The 22,463-nt window shown below is 41.8% G+C and overlaps 1 long non-coding RNA gene across 2 annotated transcripts in view; it reads right to left on the reverse strand.

The window, feature by feature from the left end:
• LOC131840491 (uncharacterized) overlaps positions 1-7,937 on the reverse strand; it is a 212,628-nt gene extending 204,691 nt beyond the window's left edge. Inside the window, exon 1 of one of the 2 annotated variants that reach the window (XR_009357378.1) lies at positions 7,846-7,937. This is a non-coding gene — a long non-coding RNA (uncharacterized LOC131840491). The remainder of the gene's footprint in view (positions 1-7,845) is intronic. The other variant, XR_009357379.1, reaches the window with a different exon arrangement.
• Positions 7,938-22,463: the final 14,526 nt, after the last annotated feature.

The raw sequence follows: 22,463 nt of genomic DNA on the forward strand, positions 1-22,463 counted from the left end.
TCTGGAGAAGAAAGGCAGCGGTGTGAGGTCACAGCACAGGAGAAGGTGAAGGGAAGGGCTGGGGACAGGGCCCAGAGAGGAGCAGTTTCAGCAGCTGCCAGAAGTAGAAACCATGAAGAAAGGAAGAATATGAAGTTTAATTTTTAGAAAGCCTTCTGAGTGGAAGTTTGCACAGGAGACTCTGGGATCGAAGTTACATAAGGAACAATCCAGCATTCCCCCCCCCCCCATTTCTACTGCTATGGAAGTACCCAGAAGCCTCTCTGGTAGGATTCATCCTAATCCATGAATTCTGCCACTAGCCAGAACTCTGGTAGATACTAGCTGCTTCTTTTTTTAGTAAGAAAGTTTTTATTTTATTTATTTATTTATCAGAGAAAGAGAGAGAGAGAGACAGAGAGAGACAGAGAGCACAAGCAGGCAGAGTGGCAAGCAGAGACAGAGAGATAAGCAGGCTCCCCACTGAGCAAGGAGCCTGATGTGGGACTCGATCCCAGGACCCTGGGATCATGACCTGAACCAAAGGCAGCGGCTTAACCAACTGAGCCACCCAGGTATCCCTTTAGTAAGAAACTTTTAAAAGGCAAAACAAAACCACAGAAATAAAACATCAGTTTTTAAGAAGCATACAGGTAAAGATTCTAGCAACATATAATCAGCTACCTAGAGAGCAGAAAAGAAACCCCATATTCAATGACTAGATGAATTCCATCCAAAATGTTAAACATAAGGTTTGGTTATGCAGATCCAGCAGGGATGAGGGTGTCCCTAATAAGTATCTGGATTCCAAAGGAAGCCTTAGATTCTTGAGGACCCTGGGAGCATGTGTATGTATTCAGAAATAATTAGTCATCATTTACTGGACCCTATGCCAATTTTTTTTTAAACCTTAGTGAATTCCCAGGTTAAGAATCCATTAAATTAGATTTGCTCCTTGGAGACGGACTTCCAGATTAACAGAGTAGTGAAATAGGGAAACTCACATCATATCGGGGAGAACTTAAAAGGCTATTTTCACCTTAGCAGGGAATAATTCACCTGGCAAGCCACCGAGGGCAGAGAGTTTGTTGGGGGGGGGGGGGGTGATGGAGAGAGGCTAAAATGTCAGAAGTTAAAAAATATTGATTAGGTTAACTCCCAAGATCCTGAGAAAATGGTTAACTCTGCCAGCAAGAGTTTTCTAGCCTCTTTAAGTTCCCTTAAATTTCCCTTTAAGTTCCATTACCTGAAATGGAGATTAGCTCCAAGGGTGTGTGGGGCAAGGGAAATACTTTATCTTTGGACTAGTACACAATCCACTCTAATGAAACTGGATTTTTTTTAAAGATTTTATTTATTTATTTGACAGACAGAGATCACAAGTAGGCAGAGAGGCAGGCAGAGAGAGAAGAGAAAGAAGGCTCCCCACTGAGCAGAGAGCCCGATGTGGGGCTCATCCCAGGACCCTGGGATCATGACCTGAGCCGAAGGCAGAGGCTTTAACCCACTGAGCCACCCAGGTGCCCCATGAAACTGGATTTTTAAGTGGACAAAGAACTTCCATAACTTTTGCCTAGATCTTACCTCATGAAGAGAAGTTATGTTGTCATGTGATCCAAACTGTCCCAGTTCCATTTTGTTTTTATTGGAGGTAAAATTCATATAAAATGGATCTAGACAATCCAGTGGCCTGTAAAAATTCACAATGTTGTGCAAATCACCACCTGTAGTTCCAGGACATGATCAGTCTGAAAGGAAACTCTGTACCCACTGAGTAGTTGCTCCCCTCCTCTGGCAACCACCAGTTGTATTGTCTGTTCCTTTAGCTCTCAGTTGCCTATTAAAGAAGCCATTCAACATGTGTCCTTTAGTCTCTGACTTCTTTAGCATAAGATTTTTGAGATGCATCCATATTATAGCTTGTATCTGTACATTCTTTTTCATGGCTGAATAATGTTCCATTGTGCGCTGATATCACAATTTTTTTTAATTTTTTATTTTTTATAAACATATATTGTTATCCCCAGGGGTACAGGTGTGTGAATCACCAGGTTTACACACTTCACAGCACTCACCAAAGCACATACCCTCCCCAATGTCCATAATCCCACCCCCTTCTCCATTTGCGACAACATGGATGGAACTAGAGCGTATCATGCTTAGCGAAATAAGTCAAGCAGAGAAAGACAACTATCATATGATCTCCCTGATATGAGGAAGTGGTGATGCAACATGGGGGCTTAAGTGGGTAGGAGAAGAATAAATGATATCACAATTTTGTTTATCCACTTGATTGATGGACATTTGGGTTGTTTCTGCTTTTTGGCTAGTAGGAATACTGCTGCCAGGAATCTACTAATATTCTTATAAAATACCTCATAATCCTTAGCTATATATATATATATATCTCCACCCATATGTCTATATTTGGAGAGAGAGAGAGAAAGATATTGCCTGCTCATCTCAGGATTTTCCTCAGACATCAAGATATAAATTTCAAAGGTATAATTCCAAGTCACCCATTTACTAAATGGTAGGACTCCAGTACTTGGATTCTTAGTAGATAGCTCTGTACCCCACTCAGGACTTCTAGTCCTTAACTATTTTCCTCTGGGACCAGTTTTCCTTCAGCAGGGAACCCATACTAATAATCTCCCAATCCAAACCCCACTGAGAACAGCAGCTAGATATTAAGCTCCAAGGAAGCAGAAATTATGTTTTGTTCATCTTTATGGTCCCACATCTAATACAGCATCCATCTAGCACAGAGCTGACACCAAAAAAAAAAAAAAAAAAAAAAAAAAAAAAAAAAAAAAAAAAAATTTTGGAGGGAGGGAAAGGAAAAGCAGAGGAAAGGACACATGAGGAACATTATCAAGGTTAGGAAAGCACAGTAACACCTCTCACACCTTATCAACAGGGGCTACATTTCCAGACTGCCAGCGAAGGACTGAAACCATGGGGAGTACCAAACCTTGTATACTCTATATTTTCCCTATAATTAAAACCCCCAAACAGAGTCATCTGCCTGCCACCACCACTACAACAGCAAACCAAGATTTATTCCAACTTAGGAATGTGATTTAAAAAAAAAAATTTCATTATGGTATGTTATGGTATGGTATGTCACCAGACGGTACATCATTGGTTTTTGATGTTGTGCTCCAGGATTCATTATTTGCGTCTAACACCCAGTGCTCGTTGCAACGTGTCCTCCTTAATACCCATCACCGAGAGAAATGTGACATTTTAACAATCTGATGTTTCCTGATCAGCACTAGGGAGAGAATCTGCTTGGTAAAAATCCCCACTATTCTCTTCGACCCCAAACTAGAAGGTGTAACCTTTCTTTTTTCTTTTGCTAACAACTCCTTGCCCTTCCCTCCTTCCTATAAAAATCTTCCATTTTGTACAACTCTTAAGAGCATCTCTCCATAGTACTTGCTAGATAGGATGTTGCCAGATAACATAACTTAAATAAAGCCAATTAGATCTTGACGTTTACTTGGGTGAATTTTTGTTTTTTAACATTGTACATATATACCTATGACCATTTAGTTTATAAATTAGGCACAGTAAGATTAACAACTAAAATAGAACAGTTATAAGAATAGACTGGGAGGTGCCTGGGTGGCTCAGTTGGGTGGGCCACTGCCTTCAGCCTAAGTCGTGATCCTGGAGTCCTGGCATGGAGTCCCGCATCGGGCTCCCAGTTCTGTGGGGAGTCTGCTTCTCCCTCTGACCTTCTGCCCTCTCATCTCTCTCTCACTCTCTCTCTCAAATAAATAAATAAAAGCTTTAAAAAAAAAAAAAGGAAAGAAAGAATGGACTGGGACAAGTGACCCTGTGAATGTAGTCTCTCAAAATCTTATTGCACTGTACTCACTCTGTGTGAGGATGTATGATGATAAAACGTCTACATGAGGTGGTGAATGACATAGGCATTGTGATGAAGCGTTAGGCTACTATGGACTTTCTGATGATTTTTCAGGAGTGCTTCCAGACCACAGGTAACTGAAACTAAAGAAAATGAAACCCCACATTAGGGTTGGGGGAGATACTATAGTTGCACCTGTGACTTCCTGAGTGTTGTGCTTTTACACACCGTGGGATCATGAGCCCCAATAAAGTCCTGACTGTAAGTAAAAAAAAGGGGGGAGGGTAGAAAGCGCTGTGGTCAGATCCCCAAACAGCAAAATTCCTGCCACAGTATTAAGCCTTTTTCTCTTCCCTGTTTTGAAACCATTTCATAGTCTAAAAACAAACATGAAAACTAAAAACAGTAGCAAAAACAACAACACTTCCTAACAGGCATTAGTTCTATCATCCTATTGCCAAGGTTATACTGCCCAACTCATTCTCTATGTCCGGGACAAATTATAGCTCTGAATACACCATTCTATCCAGGTGAGCTCTAGATTTATAATCCTACCAAAAACTACAGAGTTTCTAGGACACTGGACAGATTCAAGATGGATTCCAATCCTGGAATGACTATAGAATCAGAATCTCAGAAGCCTGTCCAAGCCCTACTCCCAGCTTTTTTTTTTTTTTTTAAGATTTTATTTTAGAGAGAACATGCATAAGCAGGGGGAGGTACAGAGGCAGAGAATCTTAAGCCAACTCTGCTGTGCACAGAGCCCAATGCAGGGCTCGATCCCAACACCCTGAGATCATGACCTGAACTGAACTCAAGAGTCTGATACTTAATGGACATGAGCCACCCAGGAGCCATCCCCCATCCTAATTTCTCACCTATTGCAGTACGCATAAGAAATCTCTGCAGAGGGGTGCCTGGGTGGCTCAGTGGGTTAAGCCTCTGCCTTTGGCTCAGCTCATGATCACAGGGTCCTGGGATCGAGCCCCACATCTGGCTCTCTGCTCAGCAGGGAGCCTGCTTCTCCCCCTCTCTCTGCCTGCTTCTCTGCCTACTTATGATCTTTCTCTGTCAAATAAATAAATAAATATATATATATATATATATATATATATATATTTTTTTTTTTTTTAAAGAAATCTCTGCAGAGCATGTTGGGCTAAGTAAAGAGCTGCTTACAGCTGACACATGGGCTTGGACATACTGAAAGTTATGGGAAACTGCTCTAAATAGGAACAAAAACCCAACCAACAAAATCTATGGTAATAACTTAGAGCTTACAATTTTCCTAGTTCCTGTGGGAACTTTCACATTAGCATCCAGTCCTCCTGATGACTACCTGAAGTAGGTAGCAGTCCCATTTTGCAGATGAGGATCCTGAAGCTAAGTACATTCATTCATCCAGCTGTCAAGTAGCAGATCTACTGCTCTAAGCCAGGTCTTCTGATTACACTCAGGACATCAATTGTATTTTAACAATCTTCTGATCTTGATGCATATCCAAGTTTGGGAACAGAATCCAAAAGGTGGTGGGATGGAATCTGTTTCTGATAAGCCACCAAGTGCAGCTGGTTTGGGGGCCCACATTCAGGAATGAGTGCTGAGTAGACCACCACTGAAAGACCACCGCTACCCAGAGAGCCCAAGTGTGGCCAAGTGTTCACATGGCCCACTAATTACCCACAGACTTAGCCTGAACTTCAACCAGGCTTCTCTCCTTCCCACAGGACCCTGAACTTGGACTCATTCCAAGCCTGAGCAAGCACTAACATGCAGAACATGGAGCTCTTAACAGCTCACCCCTGGGGATAGACCAACCACACTAAGAATGTTCCGGTCAAACCGCCCCATCCTGTCACCTTTCCACCCTAATTGCTTATCCAATCTCCCCACAGAAGTTCCTCTTACTCCTGCTTCCCCTCCCTGTGAAAGAAAAGCCTTTTCCCTTGCTCAGTTTTGAGACTCTTGTAGATCCTAAAGTCTGAGTGTGCCTCTTACTACAATGGTCTCTGAATCAAGTTTCCCCTTACCTAAGCTCAGGTTTGTTTTTATTTGAAAAAGGCCTGAGCCTCAAGCTTCAGAGAATCTGGGGCCACTATTTTGGGTTCTTTTGTGTGTGCAGGACTCTGGCCAGAGGGCTGACCCCATCACGGACAGCCATGGGCTGCCAGCTCAGGCTGACGGGTGTTTGCATTTCGCCGCAGACCTTTCTGACCTCAGCTTCAGGACTCCATTTCTGGCATTTGAACATCAGCCCTATGGGGGTCCTGCGGTGAAAGCCTTTCTATTTCTGCAGTTAATTCCTCAAAACGGAGAAAGGTAAAAGTCTCTGCCATGACCAATTTCTCTCCAGAGATGCACCCAGCATGCATACTGTGCAGAGATGTCAAGGCCCCATCTGTCAAAGTGATCTTGACCAGCGACTATTCCCCAACCCCCAACAAACTGCTTCCTTTGGTTGTTGTGACTCCTCAAGGTTGAGACACTTTCCTAAAGTATGACGAAGCAGAATCTCAACAGACCTAGGCTGAGCCCCACCCCTCCGTCGCCCCGCTCAACATTGGCCATGGCTTAGCGGAACTCTTGCCAGGAAATCACCCAGGCTCTTAAGATGCAGAGGAGAGTGCCAAAGAGTGAAATTAAAAGAACCGTTTTCTAAATGTAAAATCCCTTCCCATCAGAATTAGAAAGCGTTAGGCTGTTTCTCGCCTATTGCTAAAAATGAGTTCATTTGATGGTTGTTTCTATAATTATACAATTATGCCCTATTACACAATTCTGTGATGTTGCCAACTTTGTCTTTCAAGAAAAAGAAAAACAAGTTCTTAGTCATAAATTTAAGAAAAGACTGTCACAGGAAATGCCGTCTGTAATGCTACCAGCACAGCTCTGAGGAAACCATGGTAGGTAACGCCTTTCTTACACCCCTAGGAGACTTTAAAAAAAAAAAAAAAAAAAAAAAAGGACCAAGAGGTTAATAAGCAGCACATGCTGGGAGAAAAACCCTGAAGTGGAGACACCTGAGTTTAAATCACAGCTCACTACCCAACGCAAGTCACACAACTTCAATTTGATTACTCGATCTGTAGACATAGGCACAAATAACACAACCTAGCCTACCTCGTTGGAAAGGGGAGAGCAAGGCAATTTGAAAGCATTTTAGCACAGTCTAGTGTTTTAGAAAAGCAAAGCTACAAATATGAGTGCCATCATCATGGCCTTCCGGTCACTGGAGCTCTACTGCTATGTGTCCTTTATTTTATGATCTCCAAACAACAAATAACTCTCCCCTTTGGAACACATTCCGGAGTGTTCACAAAGGCTTTTGTCAAAAAGTCATTTATACTGATCAGCCTTGTTACGTTAACAAAATTCACGATGCATGCAAATCTTTCTGGATAAGTCTTAAATCATATACCATGAACTTTGTAAAATAGCACTACACTGTGCTTACAAGGCCTCATTTGAACTCTTCTAGGGATTAAGCAATTTATGTAACTCAGTAAATCTGGCAGTATACGTAAAGGCTCAGGTTTTTCTCCTTTTTAATGGACTGAAAACTTTGTAATGTTTTTCCAAACAAGTCTTATAATGTCTCAAATATAGTCCTGTTCTCATAATGCAGCTGCCACAAAGATTTCTTATACTATCCCTGTTGTAGAGAAGAAAACCAAGGCACAAACAAGTAAGTCAAAAGGAGTTTTAAGGGGCCTCTGGGTGTCTCAGTAGGTTAAAACCTCTGCCTTCGGCTCAGGTTATGATCCCAGGGCCCTGATATTGAGCCCCACATCAGGCTCTCTGCTCAGCAGGGAGTCGGCTTCCCTTCCTCTCTCTGCCTGCCTCTCTGCCTACTTGTGATCTCTGTCAAATAAGTAAATAAAATCTTTAGGGGGGAAAAAAAAAGGAGCTTTCAAAGGTCTACTTTGTTTCTCTAGTCTTGAGTGTGGAAAAGAAGTTGAAAATAAAGTCTCTCTCTTATGTGACTTTACCTTGGATGGCGAAGGGGTCCCGGCAGCCCAGAGGGGTAAGAGAAGATCCTGTGGAAGGGTGGAATTCTGAACCAAGACTTCAAACACAGCTGTCACCACAAAAATTCAAAACCAGCTCAAGAGCATACCTGGGCCTATTCTCCACTGAAGCACTCTCCTCTTCAGTCGTGCTCAAAATGCTGCCTTGGGTCCAGCAGCAGAAAGAGTAGCCTCTTGTTAGAAGTCCACAGCCTCAGGCCCCACTGGAGACCCACTAAATAAGAAACTCTGGGTGCAGGGCCAGTCTGCTTCCACATTCCCTCCTGATGATCCTAAGGCTCACCTCTGAGCACCTCTGCTTACCTCATGATATAGTACAAGTTTGAGGAGGCTGTTCCCAGGGCCTGAAGTGATCCTAGGTTCAGGGCAAACTCCCTGTATCTGCCATCTTGTAGGATTTTTATTAAAAGAAAAAAAATTGAAGTCATGAGTTTTGTTTTAAAACAAACTAACCAAAGCACTACAGAAGAGAGGACACCTGTGATCGACCTCCCAGAATGAACCAGTCGGGCCACTGCATTGCACAACTCTGGGGCCGTGTTTCATGCAGAATGCAATGCACGTTATCTAACACAGGAGTCTGGACCATGATTCATATTTTTGTGAATATCCTTCAACACCTCCTCCATGGTTTGATAACTTGCTTACTGACAATTTAGAACCCTTATCAGTATTACAATAAACAACTTAGAGCTGTTTCTTTGTGGCTTATCCCCTTATAGCTTATGCAGAGAATAAAGTTTTCTCTTTATAGTTTTGCAATTCTGTTCTTCCTGGTAGCAAGCATTAATTTCCATTATCTTGAAATCTCTCTGACTTAGGCTTGCTCAAATACATTAGGCTTTGTATTTACTAATCACCAAAGCATCTAGCTCAATGAAGAACTGGTAAGAAAACAGGTGGCTGCCCCATTTTTTATTCCTACCAACGGTGCACAGGGTCGCAATTTCTCTACTTCCTCATCAGTCTTTGTCATTGGACATCCCCACTTCTGGCGATCTACCGAAAATCACTGAAAGCAGGAGCTCAAAGCAGTATTTGCACACCCATGTTTACAGCACTGTTCCCAACAGCCCCGAGGTAGAAGCAACCCAAATGTCTGTTAACAGATGAATGGATAAACAGAATATGGTATACGCATAAAATCAACTACTCAGATTTGAGAAGGAAAGAGAAAACCCCGCCACAGCAGATGCCTTGAGGACATCATGTTCAGGGAAATAAGCCAGGCACCAAAAAGACAAATTCAGCACTCCACGTGTGAGGTATCTCAAGGAGTCAAATTCACAGAAACAAAGTTGGATGGTGACTGCCAGGGGCTGGCGGGAGGAGGGGAATGAGGGGAGATGTTTAATGGATAAGAACTTCAGGTTTTCAAGATGAAAAGGTTCTGGAGATCTGTTTCACAACAATGTGAATACACTTAATACTACTCAACCGTACACTTAAAAATGGTGAAGATGATAAAGTTCTAAGTTACATGTTTTTACCACAAGAAAAAAAGCACACTCAGCTTCATGCCTAAATATAACCTGCGAGATTTGGATGTTTGGTTTATTTACAAAACCTGTATCTAAAAGCGTCAAACTCATACAAGCAGAGAGTAGAATGTCAGATGCCAGGGGCTCGGGGAGGGAGAAAGGGGAAGTTGCATCTCAACAGGTATAAAGTTTCAGTTATGCGAGATGAATAGGTTCTAAAGATCTGCTGTTCAACATGGTGCCTGTAGTCAATGCCGTATTGTGCCCATAAAAAGTTGCTAAGTGAGTAGATGCTGTGTTAAGAATTCTTACTATTGGGGCGCCCAGGTAGCTCAGTCAGTTAAGTGTCCAGCTCTTGATTTGGGCTCAGGTCATGATCTCAGGGTTGTGAGGTCAAGCCCAATGTTGGGCTCTGCTCTGGGCATGGAGCTTGCTTAAGATTCTCTCTCCCTCTCCCTTTGCTTCTCCTTCCCCTCCCTTTCTTAAATAATAAGAATTCTTTCAATAAAAAATAGAAGTGAATACAAATGTTCAACCTCACTGGTAATCAAAGCCATGCGAATTAATGGAAAAAAAGAAGAGAAGGTGGAAATGGAGATCCTAACGCCAAGATGAAGTTCTATTTGATAGTGATTACCCACATGTCTCCTAAGATCAGTACTGCTTTCCCACAGCTTTGAAGGAAGCTAATTAGCCAAATTGAGTCTTGTCAGCTGAATCACAGAGGAGACCTTTCCCGCATACTCCAGATGCTCTTTGGTCACTGAAGTTCAGTTACTTTCCAGTATCTGGAATTCTTCACTGGCCTGTTTTCCCCTTCGACCTGTGAATAAATGGACTTTTAATCAATTTGCATCATGTAGAAGCAAGCTGCTCTGGGACGGATGGTGTCCCTGTGCTCTAGGCGCTGGTCAAGGTACACTCTGGTCCCTCCAAGGAGCCAGCTCATAACAGAAGGCATGACAGGCACTTAATAACCCTAGAGCACTGGGATTGCAAGCTCCGGGCCTGTGTGAGGCCGGAAGGGGAGATCTGAATGTCAGTACAGGAGAGCCAGGCCCCTCCTGGAGCCCTGCAGCGTCTGGCTGAAAGCTGCAGAGACCGCTCCAACTCACCAGCTGGGGGGAGGAAATGAATCACACAATAACACCGAGTGTGCTCACCTCTCCGGCAGCCGCACATCCACGTGCGGGCTGGTTCCTGATCTCCAGTATGTCCGAGTGGTGCCATGAACCAGGTTGCAGGGCTGGTGGAAATGCAGTTTTCTCCTTCTTCCGGATTATCCCTCGGTCTGCTGGGTTCAAACGACCCTAATATAAAGAGGGAAGCAACACAGTCCATGGGCAAAGGTAGTGTAGAACCTCGTGTAATCACCAAGACCTTGGCTTCTCCTTCTCCCCTGATTGCTCAGCTCAGTGTCTTCACCTGTAAGCTGGGGAGAGCAACAGCTGTCCTCCTCTCTCACATGGGGGCTACTCGGCTGGGCCAGCAATTCCTACCACTTATGAGCTTCTCCTGTGCTCCATACCATCTTCCGTCTTCAGGGGCAAGCCCCGAGGTAACATGGGGTTAGTTCATCATGTCAGGATTTAGAAACACATGGTTCTTGTTTTGCCCAGTTGAAACGGTCTCTTCCTGGCCCCCCTTCCTTCTCCACCTGTTTGAATGGTATTTACTCTTTGTCATTCTTCCAAATAAATATCAAGCCCCTAGCCCCCATCCCCAAGTTCTGGCCATCCAGGCCACATGGGCTGATGGGTTACTGAAGGATTCCAGACACTGGAAGGTAGCTGAACTTCAACTTCATTTACTTCAACCATCTATTTCTGGCCATCCCATCTGCAATGGGTTCTCTCCTCCTGGTTCTCCTTCAGCACTTGTCCCTCCCACTCCTTAAGGGCTTATTTGCTGTGTTATCCTCCAATTTTTTTAAATATACATCTCATCTCTACCACTAAATTATAAACTCCTTAATGTCAGAGATTAGGAAGTATACTCCTGCATGTGCCCTACAATGCCTCCCATCATCGAATTTACCCTAAGAAAAGTATCACTGACACTTAGATTGATTAGTGGTAATCAATATGTCCACAACAATAACCACTCCAAAAATTTCTTTTCACCCCATAGAGCCTTAGAGGGCGGTGACAATTTGTCCTTCCCTCACTTATCACTGTCATCTGCTTCTTAATTCTCTATATTCTAGGATCCAATCCTCTGGAAAAGTCTGTTCTCTAGTCCTCCCAAAACTCTAGATACTGCTGGACTGAGGAGGGCGGAGTGGGCTTGTTGCTAAAAATATCCTGTAGGATAGAACTTGTATGGCAAAATTCCACATTGTCTTCAATTTCCTCAGAAACAATCGTCCTTGGGTTACCTGGGTGGCTCAGTCAGTTAAGTATCTGCCTTTGGATCAGGTCATGGTCCCAGAGTCCTGGGATCGAGACCCTCATTGGGCTTCCTGCTCAACATAGAGTCTGCTTCTCCTCTCTCTCTGCTGGCCGCAGAGCCTACTTGTGCGCGCGCTCTCTCTCTCTCTCTCTCTCTCTCTCGGAAATAAATAAATACAATGTTTTTTAAAAAAAAGAAATCATCATTCTCAAAAATTTTCAAAATCAACAAAGCCCTGTCCTCTAGGGAATTCTGAACAGAAATGAGTGAAGATGGTGGAACTGTAGAAAAATGGGGAATCATTGACCAGGATAAAGGTCCCTTGTTGGTGGAGAGGCCACTGATGTAAATGACTTCCAGGTTCAGTGGCCAGCAGGAGACGGCAGCTCAGTCCAGATGGGTTGGGCTTCACGGGCCACTCCTTACCAATGCTTGACATTTATTTTAAAACAGACAAAGCCTTTTGTTCTTCAGTCAGAGATCTTATGTAAAATGCAAATACCCACAGTGTTTAAGTTATCATTATGATGCAAGTGGTCTATGTCTAATCCTTTTCTTATGGCAGGCTTTGACAGAACAACACATGGAGACTCACCTAAGGAGAAAAAGAATAGAAAAGGAGAAGTCTCCCTTTGGAGCCAACAGTGGATTTTATCCCATTTTTTAGCCCTGATATCATCTACTCTAGATTAATAATAAATTAACGGAATAAAAAAATAGCCCTTTATTCTTACAGAGTGGGAGGAGGTCTACAAAATACCTTCATCTCCATTGCCTAATTTGTTTCGAATAATCCTGTGTGCAGAGTTCCCACGTGGGTGCCAAGCTGTCCAAATCTGAGGGCTCTGCACCTGACCCATGACCATAATCCCATCTCATTTCCATCCACCCAAACCTCTCTAGAACACCCATCAAGTGGGGTTCTGGGCTGGGCACCACAGCAAACAGTGATGTCCCAGACTCAAACTGCTCTAGGAGAACAGCTATGTGGACAAAGAACTCTAGATCAAGGTGGGGAATAAGGACTGCCTCTTGGTAAAGGGAAAAGAAGTAATCACAGAATGACTGTGTTGCAGTCTTCCCTCAAAATTTTGGACACTTGGGTCCCCTTGTTTTCTGACACTTAGTGTAGCCAAGAAGTCAGAGACCCATGCTGATTCCTTTTGTTTTATGCAATCTCTCCTTTTAAGTGCTGCACATAGGCAAGCTTTATTCCTGTAGCTTTGCAATTCAAAATTTGACCCTGAGGTCACTTTTCAGTGATTTTGCTGACAATATACAGGGTTTTCTATCAGCCTATCCAAATTTTTTTCAGCTCAAGAAAGTTTTCTTTAAACTTAAATATATTGTTAGTTATTGCTTCTCTTTGGAATGTTCTGGTACATCCTCAAGCACATATAAAATGATTAAGTTGGCTCTCTATTCTCCACTATATCAATATATATGTATGTGTTTATGTGTGTGTGTGTGTATCTATACATCTACATACATCTGAGCATACACATATATATATTTGTATATATATGTGCAAGTATATATACCATCTAATATACATATGTATAGAATTTAATCTTACCTGTCATCTTATTATCTCTTTGTCCTTTTCCTTTGGATTCTGAGAAAGCTATTCTGCCTTCTACATCACTGATTTGATGTTCAGTAATGTCCATTCTTCTCATTAAAATTGACTCTAATGAGAATTTAAATTCTACTTCACTTTTAATTTTTTTAATCTTTTCTTATTACATCAGTGGTCCTGATTATATTTCTGGTAATTTTTTCTTTATAGTTTTCTGCTTTTGCTTCATAGCTATCATGTCTTCTTGCTTTTTACTGAGGCAGCTAAATAGTTATCAAATTTTCCTTTGTGGTCCCTACAGTAAATAATTTTAATAAGTCTGTTCTACCTCTGAATTTTCAGGATGACATAGCTCCTCACTTTTCTTGCAGAAAGTTGTATCCCATAGGAAATGCATCTCGTGCAGTTCTTTTAAATTTTATTTTTATTAAAACTCAAATGAGGGCCTATCTATCCAGGCCTGCATTTGCCAAGAGACAGGAGTTCGAGTTGTCGTTGGCCCAACTCTCTGTTCCATTCAGACCTTATTTAAAATCACTTCTTGGGGCACCTGGGTGGTACAGTCTGTTAAGCGTCTGCCTTGGACTCAGGTCATGATCCCAGGATCCTGGGATCAAGGCCGGACTCAGGCACCCTGCTCAGTGGGGAGTCTGCTTCTCCCTCTCCCTTCCTCCCCCCTTCCCTGCTTGTGCTCTCTCGTGGACACGTGCACTCTCACGCGCTCTCTCTCTCTCAAATAAATAAAATCTTAAAAAGCAAAATAAAATAAAATCACTTCTCAAATCCATAGGTTGCTGTGCATAATTCAAACCAGTTTGCAGTCTTGAGTGAACTTTCTTCTAGAGGAGCTCTGCCAGGCTTCTGTAACATCGTCCCCAACTCTCACTGGCTACTTCTCTGGTGTACTGGCCAAATGAAGTAAATAAAAACCTCTCTGCATCTGTCTTCAGCCCATTACATGTGAGGTCAGTACCGATGAGGAGATCACGAACCCCACAAGTCTCCCCCCACGACCGCTTCCTGCCCACAGATCTCCCAGTCTCTGAGTGGATGTGTTACACCCACAGCAAGAAAGGAGACTATATTGTGACAACACTAATTTACTAGCCCACGAGCTTCGCAGTCGTGGAGACAGATGGACAGTTTTCTGTTTGGTACCAATCTCACATTTCACACATAGGTAGCCCACGTGAAGTGGTCACAAAGGGTATTTTGTATTTACGTTTAGGAGGGTAGCCTTAGTTCACGTCTAAGCAAAGGCAGCTGCTGACTGTGTTTTGCAACTCAGTTCTTCATCCACGTGGTTTGTGAAAAGTTCTCCCAACTTCTGGCAATGGGTTAACTGTCAGTCATAGTCCCCTTATTTTTCAGCGTCTTCCAGAATACTTTACTCAGTGGCTGAGAAAGGTCATATAGGTACCATTTAAACCCCACTCAGGAAGCCCATGGTTCTTATAGAGCCTGCTACTCTTTAAGCATCAGGACTCAACTGTGACAATTATCTCCAAAGCTGAGGAGACAGCAGGACAGGGAATATGAGGGCTGGGAAAATTCCTTCCAATCCTCTCATCCTCTACTGGATCGGGAATCTAGAATGCAAGAATAGGGTAAGGACTTCAACTTTTCAGTGTTTATCATGTCTGCCCTTGAGAGAATGCTTCCGTGAGCACCAGACCTGAGTCCATGCGTGAAAACTTAGGGATAATGAATCCGAAAATAAAAACAGACCTAAATATGAAGGTTCAACAGGACTAAGATCTCTAGACTCAATGCCTGCCTCTATTCCCATGTGGCTGTTTAACTTTGGGAAAATTCCTTTACCTTGAGTGTTGGGGGCACTCATTCATTTAAAAAGTTGTTGCTCTAGGGGCGCCTGGGTGGTTCAGTGGGTTAAGCCGCTGCCTTCGGCTCAGGTCATGATCTCGGGGTCTTGGGATCGAGTCCCGCATTGGGCTCTCTGCTCAGCAGGGAGCCTGCTTCCTCCTCTCTCTCTGCCTGCCTCTCTGTCTACTTGTGATCTCTCTCTGTCAAATAAATAAATAAAATCTTTAAAAAAAAAAAAAAAGTTGTTGCTCTAAATTAATGGTTCTCAACCAGGAGAGATGTTGATGATAGGACCAGACCACATGCAATGAGTGTGGAAACAGATAAAGGATTTCAAACCCCTAAACCTTTGCCCAAAGTGGCAGCCAAGTCTAAAATTCTATGATTTTATGAAAACTGAATTCAGCAAATGAGAAGTAGAGTTCTGGATGATATTTGGTCCTACATCCCGAAGGCCTGTAACTTTCCTGAACTGCCAGGAAATGCTCTTGCCAAGATTTCTGGAATGGCTTATCCCAAGATTACTTTAGGGCTGGTATGTGCTTTCCAAAGTGGTAATGTTCGCTAGATTGCCAAACCAGCTGTGCTGGATTCAAACAATGACAATAAATGTAAAACCCATTAAACCCAAACAAGCATAAAGTAGTTTAGGCCAATGTATATTACACACAATAGATAGTGTTACCTCATTTTTTTCTTTCCTTCCTGTAGAGTGGGGTAAAGGAGAGAAAACCTACTGCTCTTGTAGTTCAACAAGGGGGAAATGGCACCTTCTTATGGTACCTTTGCTGTGTCGCCTACCTCTGTAAGTCACACACAGTGCCACCTCATAGGGTAGGGTACTCAGACGGATTATAATGTAGAAGGCATTAGGTTATATACCAGACATCCTAGACAACCATGCATAGCAACTCTTGTATGTACACCTGTGAACATATGTATGCACAAACCCAACAAAGACACATACACATATCCAAACACATAGACTCAACATATACACATACTTAGGCACACATACATGCAAGTATCTCCAACAAGTACACCCCTACATAAATACTAATGTGTGTGTGCAAATACAAGAACATAGCTCATACAGCACATATACACCTAACATATAAACATTCATACATAAAGGTATACATGCACCCACATGGGTGCACATCTATGTATACATTGAAACATCTATGTTCACAATAAGCATGCATATGCACACACACTTTCATATTATAAGCACACATGTACAGACATATAGGCCAAGTTATGGATCTGCACATATGTTTACAGGCCGACTCCATGGAAGTAAATTATAATTCATCAATAAGAACATCAGTAACTTCATTAAGCACTCATTCTTTTTTTTTTAACTTTTTATTTTTTATTAACATAGCACAGCACTCAGCACATACCCTCCCCAATGTCCATAACCTAAACACCCTCTCCCTACCCCCCCGCCCCAGCAACCCTCAGTTTGCTTTGTGAGATTAAGAGTCTCTTACGGTTTGTCTCCCTCCCAATCCCATCTTGTTTCATTTTTTTTCCTTCCGTCCTCCCCAAACCCCCCACGTTGCCTCTCAACTTCCTCGTATCAGGGAGATCATATGATAGTTGTCTTTCTCTGACTGACTTATTTCTGAGCACTCATTCTCTGGCAGGTACTTTTCTAAATGATCTGCGTGTACTAAATCATTTAAAACCAAAAAAATTCAATGAGGTAGGTCCTATTTTTAATCCCCATTTTACTGATGAACAAACTGCAGCAAAGGAAGATTCGTTACTGAACCTGGGCCCGCAGCCACAGAGCAAATACGGATTGGAGTGCTGACACGAATAGGGTCCCTACTCTCACAGCTCTCTGAAAACCCGTGTATTATATATATATAACGTATTAGGGAGCATTTCTGTGTGTGAGAATACTGCTATCTTAGTAAGAAAATGGTTTGTGACAACATCTGTGATACAATGAAGTCAGACAGCTATGTCCCCTCAACAGCCCTTTCAAAATGTTTTATTCCTTTCCTGATGCCTCTGCTAAGCATCCATGCACCCCCCTCCTACCATTCCTGCCTTTGCCCTCCTACACACACAATCACACACACACGCACACACGCACATTGCACTCACTCATTCTGGCAGTGTTTCATACCTTCACTTTATGCATCCACATACATTATGGATAGCTATTTGTAATTATATCCGATATGTACCGAGTGCCTGCTGTATGGAAGATGCTTTTCATGTATTTTTGTATTATTTCATTCTCATAGCATCCCCCAAAGGACTTGGTATTGTTCTCATTGTATAAGAAGAGACTTCACCACAGAGAGAAGGAAATTCACTCAAAGGCCCACAACTAGAAAATGGCAGGGCAGTTGTGAAAACACGGTGTTCTGGCTCCAAATCTCCCCGTCTCTTCACAATATTACCCCGTTACCCTCTTTTCACCCCATAAAAGTTACTGCCACAAGATCCCAGCAATGGTGAAAGATAAAATCCATTGAGCAAAAAGATTTAAAAATTTTTGAGAAATGACTGCTGAATTCAGTGGTAAATAATACAAGTCACTATGGCCATGTTTGGGAGAAGGAATTTTACCACAAGTGATAGGGTGCTTACTAAATTATATTGGAAGGTCTGAAGGAGCAGAGGCTAGGCCAGGCCTGGCCTCACTCTGGGCCTCACTGGGCCTCACTCCCAAAACACCACTGCCCAACGGCCCACATGTATAATGTCCACCTCCATCACAGGCAGCAATCTGGAATTCAGAAGATGCTGTACCAGCTGTTGGCTCCCAGGTCACACCTGCCACTGGTGATCTGAGAATCAGGATGCCCCTCTGGAATGGCTGGCCCTGAAGCAGTGCATGGCTGTTGGCCTCCTAGGAGCAAAATAGACACCTCCTGCAACACCACCACTATCCCTTCTGAGCTGATGTCTGAATTTCAGTCTCCTTTGACAGCACCCAGTTGATGGAGCCCAAATCATATCCAAATCCCTACTGCAAGGAAGTCTGGGGAAGAAAGTATACAGTTTTCCAGCCTCTGCAGGACACAAGGCCCACAAGAAAAAGCGAAACAGATGTTGAGAGATCCAACCTACAGTTCCTACCTCATCATTTTTAGCAGAAGGGAGTGAATCTCCAAAGGAAGGGTTTCTGAAAATGTATTATAGTCAGTGAAGGGAGCCTCCCAGTCATCAGGCAAGGAGCCCTGTAAAGGAAAGAACCTCATTCTATCCATTGGTAAAACCAGCTTTGCCTCAGGAACTTTGAAATACTCCACCTGTGACGGATGGCCTTCAAAGACTGTTATCATTAAAGCTGTTGTGAGAGCCAGGGATTACAGGCCGTCCCATGCCCAGGCTCAAACTTGAAGTGCATCTTTCCTTCACTGAGAGAAAACAGATGGCTGCTAAATGCCCCTCAGCGGGCTGGAAGGGGTAAAGTCCTTCCTGAGGGCTCTCATTTACTGGACTCCCACCACTTGGCTCCAGCCCAACACTTGGCATTTCGATCTGCACACTAAGGACTTGGCAGGGAGAGAAGCCATCCCAATCCAAACCAGGCAAAATGAAACACTTCCCTCTCCCAGTTCTGAAGCAAAATAAATAAATAAATAAAATTTTTAAAAAATGTTATGCTCACTCCCTTCTTCCAAAACCACCTTTATTTTAATCAGTCTGTGTTTGCCTAACTTTGTGTCTGGTGGGCTACAAAGTAGATGTGACAAGTCAAAGCAACCAAACAGTTATTTGAGTGAAAGAGTGAACTTCAAAAAAAAAAAAAAAAAAAGGAAAGAAAATTTGTTTTTTAATACCTTCCGTGGATCAAACACTATTCTAGACCATCTACTATATATGGTACTTGATAAATCCTCACACAAACCTGCAAAATAATTATTACTCTCTCAATTTTCCAATGGGGAAACTGAGGCTCAGAAACAGAGCAGCTCGCTTCAAGTACACAACCACTATGCTGTGAAGCTGGAATTCAGACTAATCCCTGATTTCACAGCCCTTGTGGCTCTCGTTACATGGGTATTTTTCCGCGCTTTTCAGCTACACCCACCCTAAAAACTCAGCCAAACATCCTTTCTATGGCTTACATTCCAAAAATAATGGCAGTCATTTCATTTTCCAAATATGACTTCATATTTCACTTTCAAATATAGAATTATTATGTGATCATATTAACTCTAATCCTCCAAACTACACACACATCCTACCTCTTCCAATGGTTTCAATGATACACCATTTCCTTCACTACTACTATTACACTGAAAAGGATGAAAGTAACATTGGGCAGCGAAAAATAATTGAAGGGGAAGTAGAGGCAATTTCTAAATGAAGAGCCATGACATGTAAACACAGTCACCTTAAAATAAGGTATTCTGAATTGAAATTTGGATTTCTTTCTTCCTTTATACATTTACAATATCCCATATACCTTGAAGAGTTGTGAAGATGAATTATAAATTATATGCTTTGCAAAATGCCTTATAAGTTGGAAGACAGTACAAAAGAAGATAAAGTGTTACTTTTGAATAATATTTGGGTTGTATTTGGGGATGATGAGACAGCTATCACTTAATTCATTCCTGTGACTTGAATAAACAAATATTCATATTAAAAAGCCACTGCTTTCTTCCTTAGATAGACCCGAGCATACTACTCTGAAAGAAATTTGTCTCCAAATTGTATGGACATAAATTTCTAGAAAATGGAGATTTTTGTGTTGTTTTGTTTTGTTTACACTGGAACCAGGAAGTGTTCCAGCCACAGTGAAAGAAAGAGCACACACTTTGGAGTCAGAAATCCTGGACCTGAATCCAGTTCCTCCACACACTTCTCCACACACTCCAGACTTCTTTTAAGAATTAGGTGAGACAAAGTCTATGAAACCTCTATACACACATAATAATGATTACATTACGCAGGTTGTAGAGGCTTCATGTGACTTGCTTCCCACAGCTTCTAACATGAAATATTAAGATGAAATTCTTGTATCTCTTTAGTTTCTACTTTGAACATTTACATCCCAATACAATTCATCCAGCCAAGACAAGATTTTCGTAATATTACAGGAAGCCCCGTTCAGCAGGAGCAGTACTGAGAGTTGATTCTCAGCAGCGCCACCTACTGGGTTAGGAAGCAAGTCACATGCAATCTCTACAACCTCCTCCTCTAGGATTTCTCCAAGTTTCTGAGACATTTAGGAAACTTAATAGTAACTTCTCAAATGTGCACTACGTGTTAAGGTATATTAAAGAAAGGAAGTTGATTTTATTCATCCATTTAATTTTTATTAAAAATGTAAAAAATAATGTATTATTCCTTTCAAAAATATTTTAAAAGAATACTTTTAAAGGGGTGCCCGGTGGCTCGGTGGGTTAAAGCCTCTACCTTCAGCTCAGGTCATAATCCAAGGGTCCTGGGATAGAGCCCCGCATGAGGCTCTCTGCTCAGCGGGGAGCCTGCTTCCTCCTCTCTCTCTCTCTGCCTGCCTCTCTGCCTGCTTGTGATCTCTGTCGAATAAATAAATAAAATCTTTAAAAAAAAATACTTTTAACAGACCTTGTCCTCTTAGAATATGAGAAAAGCATGTTTCTAAAAATGTTTAAAATACCCTTTGTATATGTATATCTAGGACTGGTTGTGGGAAAGTTAATATTAATATTAATCATAAGCAAAATCTGTTAGTAAATATTGTCCCCCAAAATGGCAAAAATTATATCTTTAGTCACAGATTCCAAGTACCAAAGAACATGAAATATTTTTTTAGAAAGTGACAAAAAAAAATAAGGAAAAAAAATATAATTTGAAGGGATGGATACTGGTGCAAAAAATATATATATGAATAGTCATGAAGTATCAAGGGTAAAAGCGCACACACGAACACACACACACACAAATTGCAAGTTTTGTGATGTACTTTTTCTGGGACTACAAATACAGTGGGGAGTTACCTTTATCTGTATTGAAGAGGCGGTAGAGTAAAGGAGCCTATCTCCCTGAGGGCCCTCATTCATTTGCCAATATCTTCCCCAGGCTAATTCTTCTCAATTAAAAAAAAGATTCATGACAGTCCCTGGAAAATTTACATGTAGTATCCCAGAGAGCAGATGCCCATCAAATTCCATTCCATAGCTAACACATGAATTCAGAGATTTGGTTACTAATAATTTTTAAGCCTGAACTAATTCAAACGCATGGGAAAGTAGAAAGAATAATGAACACACAAAAACCCACATGAGCACATGTTGACATTTTTCTAATGTGGTTCAAATATTACTTTGTCTCTATTTTGTTTTTAAAAACAAAATATTGCAGAAATTGCTGAAGCCCTCTATTAACAACTCCCCCATCCCTTTTCCTTTCTTTCGACCCAGAGGTAATCACAAGGGTGTTTCAAGTTTAAAGAAACGCTATCGTACTGCATAAAGCATTCAGCAACCTGCTTCTTCACTCAAGTTTTTTTTTTTTTTAAGTATCTACATTGATAAATGTGGTCCCAGTTCATCCACTTATATTGTAGCATTCCCATGTATTCTTATACCATGTTTTATTTTTCCATACCTCACTGATGAATATTTTAGTTATTACAACATTTCCTGATTACAAACAGGGCTTTGATTTAAATGGTTATGCGTGCCTTTCTAAATGTATAAGTTTCTGTGGGGTATACATAGAGTACTGCATATTACCCAAAGTAGAATTAATGAGTAGGCATGACTTGACCCTTACTAGCTAGTGCCAGATTAACCGTAGAAGAAGTTATATCAATTTATACTTCCACTAGGATGGGAGTCACCACTACTTAATATCCTTTCCAACACGTGGTATTGCCAGTCTTACAAAACGTTTGCCAATCCTGGGGCGCCTAGCTGGCTCAGTCAGTTAAGTCTACCTGAGACTCAGGTAATGATCCCAGGGTGCTGAGATGGAGCCGGATGTGGGGCTCTGTGCTCAGTGGGGAGTCTGTTTCTCCCTCTGCTCCTCCCCCATTTGTGCTGGTCCTCTCTCTCCCACTCTCTTTCTCAAATAAATAAATAAAATCTATTTTAAAAAATTTGCTGATCCTATGAAATAGTACTTCATTTTGCTTTGGTTTGTATGTCTTTGATCACTACTGAGATTGAGCACTTTGTCATTTGTTTATGGTCCGTTTTACTCTTTGTAAACCATCTCTTCATATTCTTTGTCTATTTTTGTGCTGAAATCTTTGATCTTCATTCATTGTTATTTACATGTTCTAGAACAAAGCTTTTGTCAGAATGTATGTTTTTTTATAGTCTGTGACTTGTACTTTC

Source organism: Mustela lutreola, chromosome 9 (assembly GCF_030435805.1).
Source record: "Mustela lutreola isolate mMusLut2 chromosome 9, mMusLut2.pri, whole genome shotgun sequence".
NCBI classification, from domain to species: Eukaryota; Metazoa; Chordata; class Mammalia; order Carnivora; family Mustelidae; genus Mustela; species Mustela lutreola.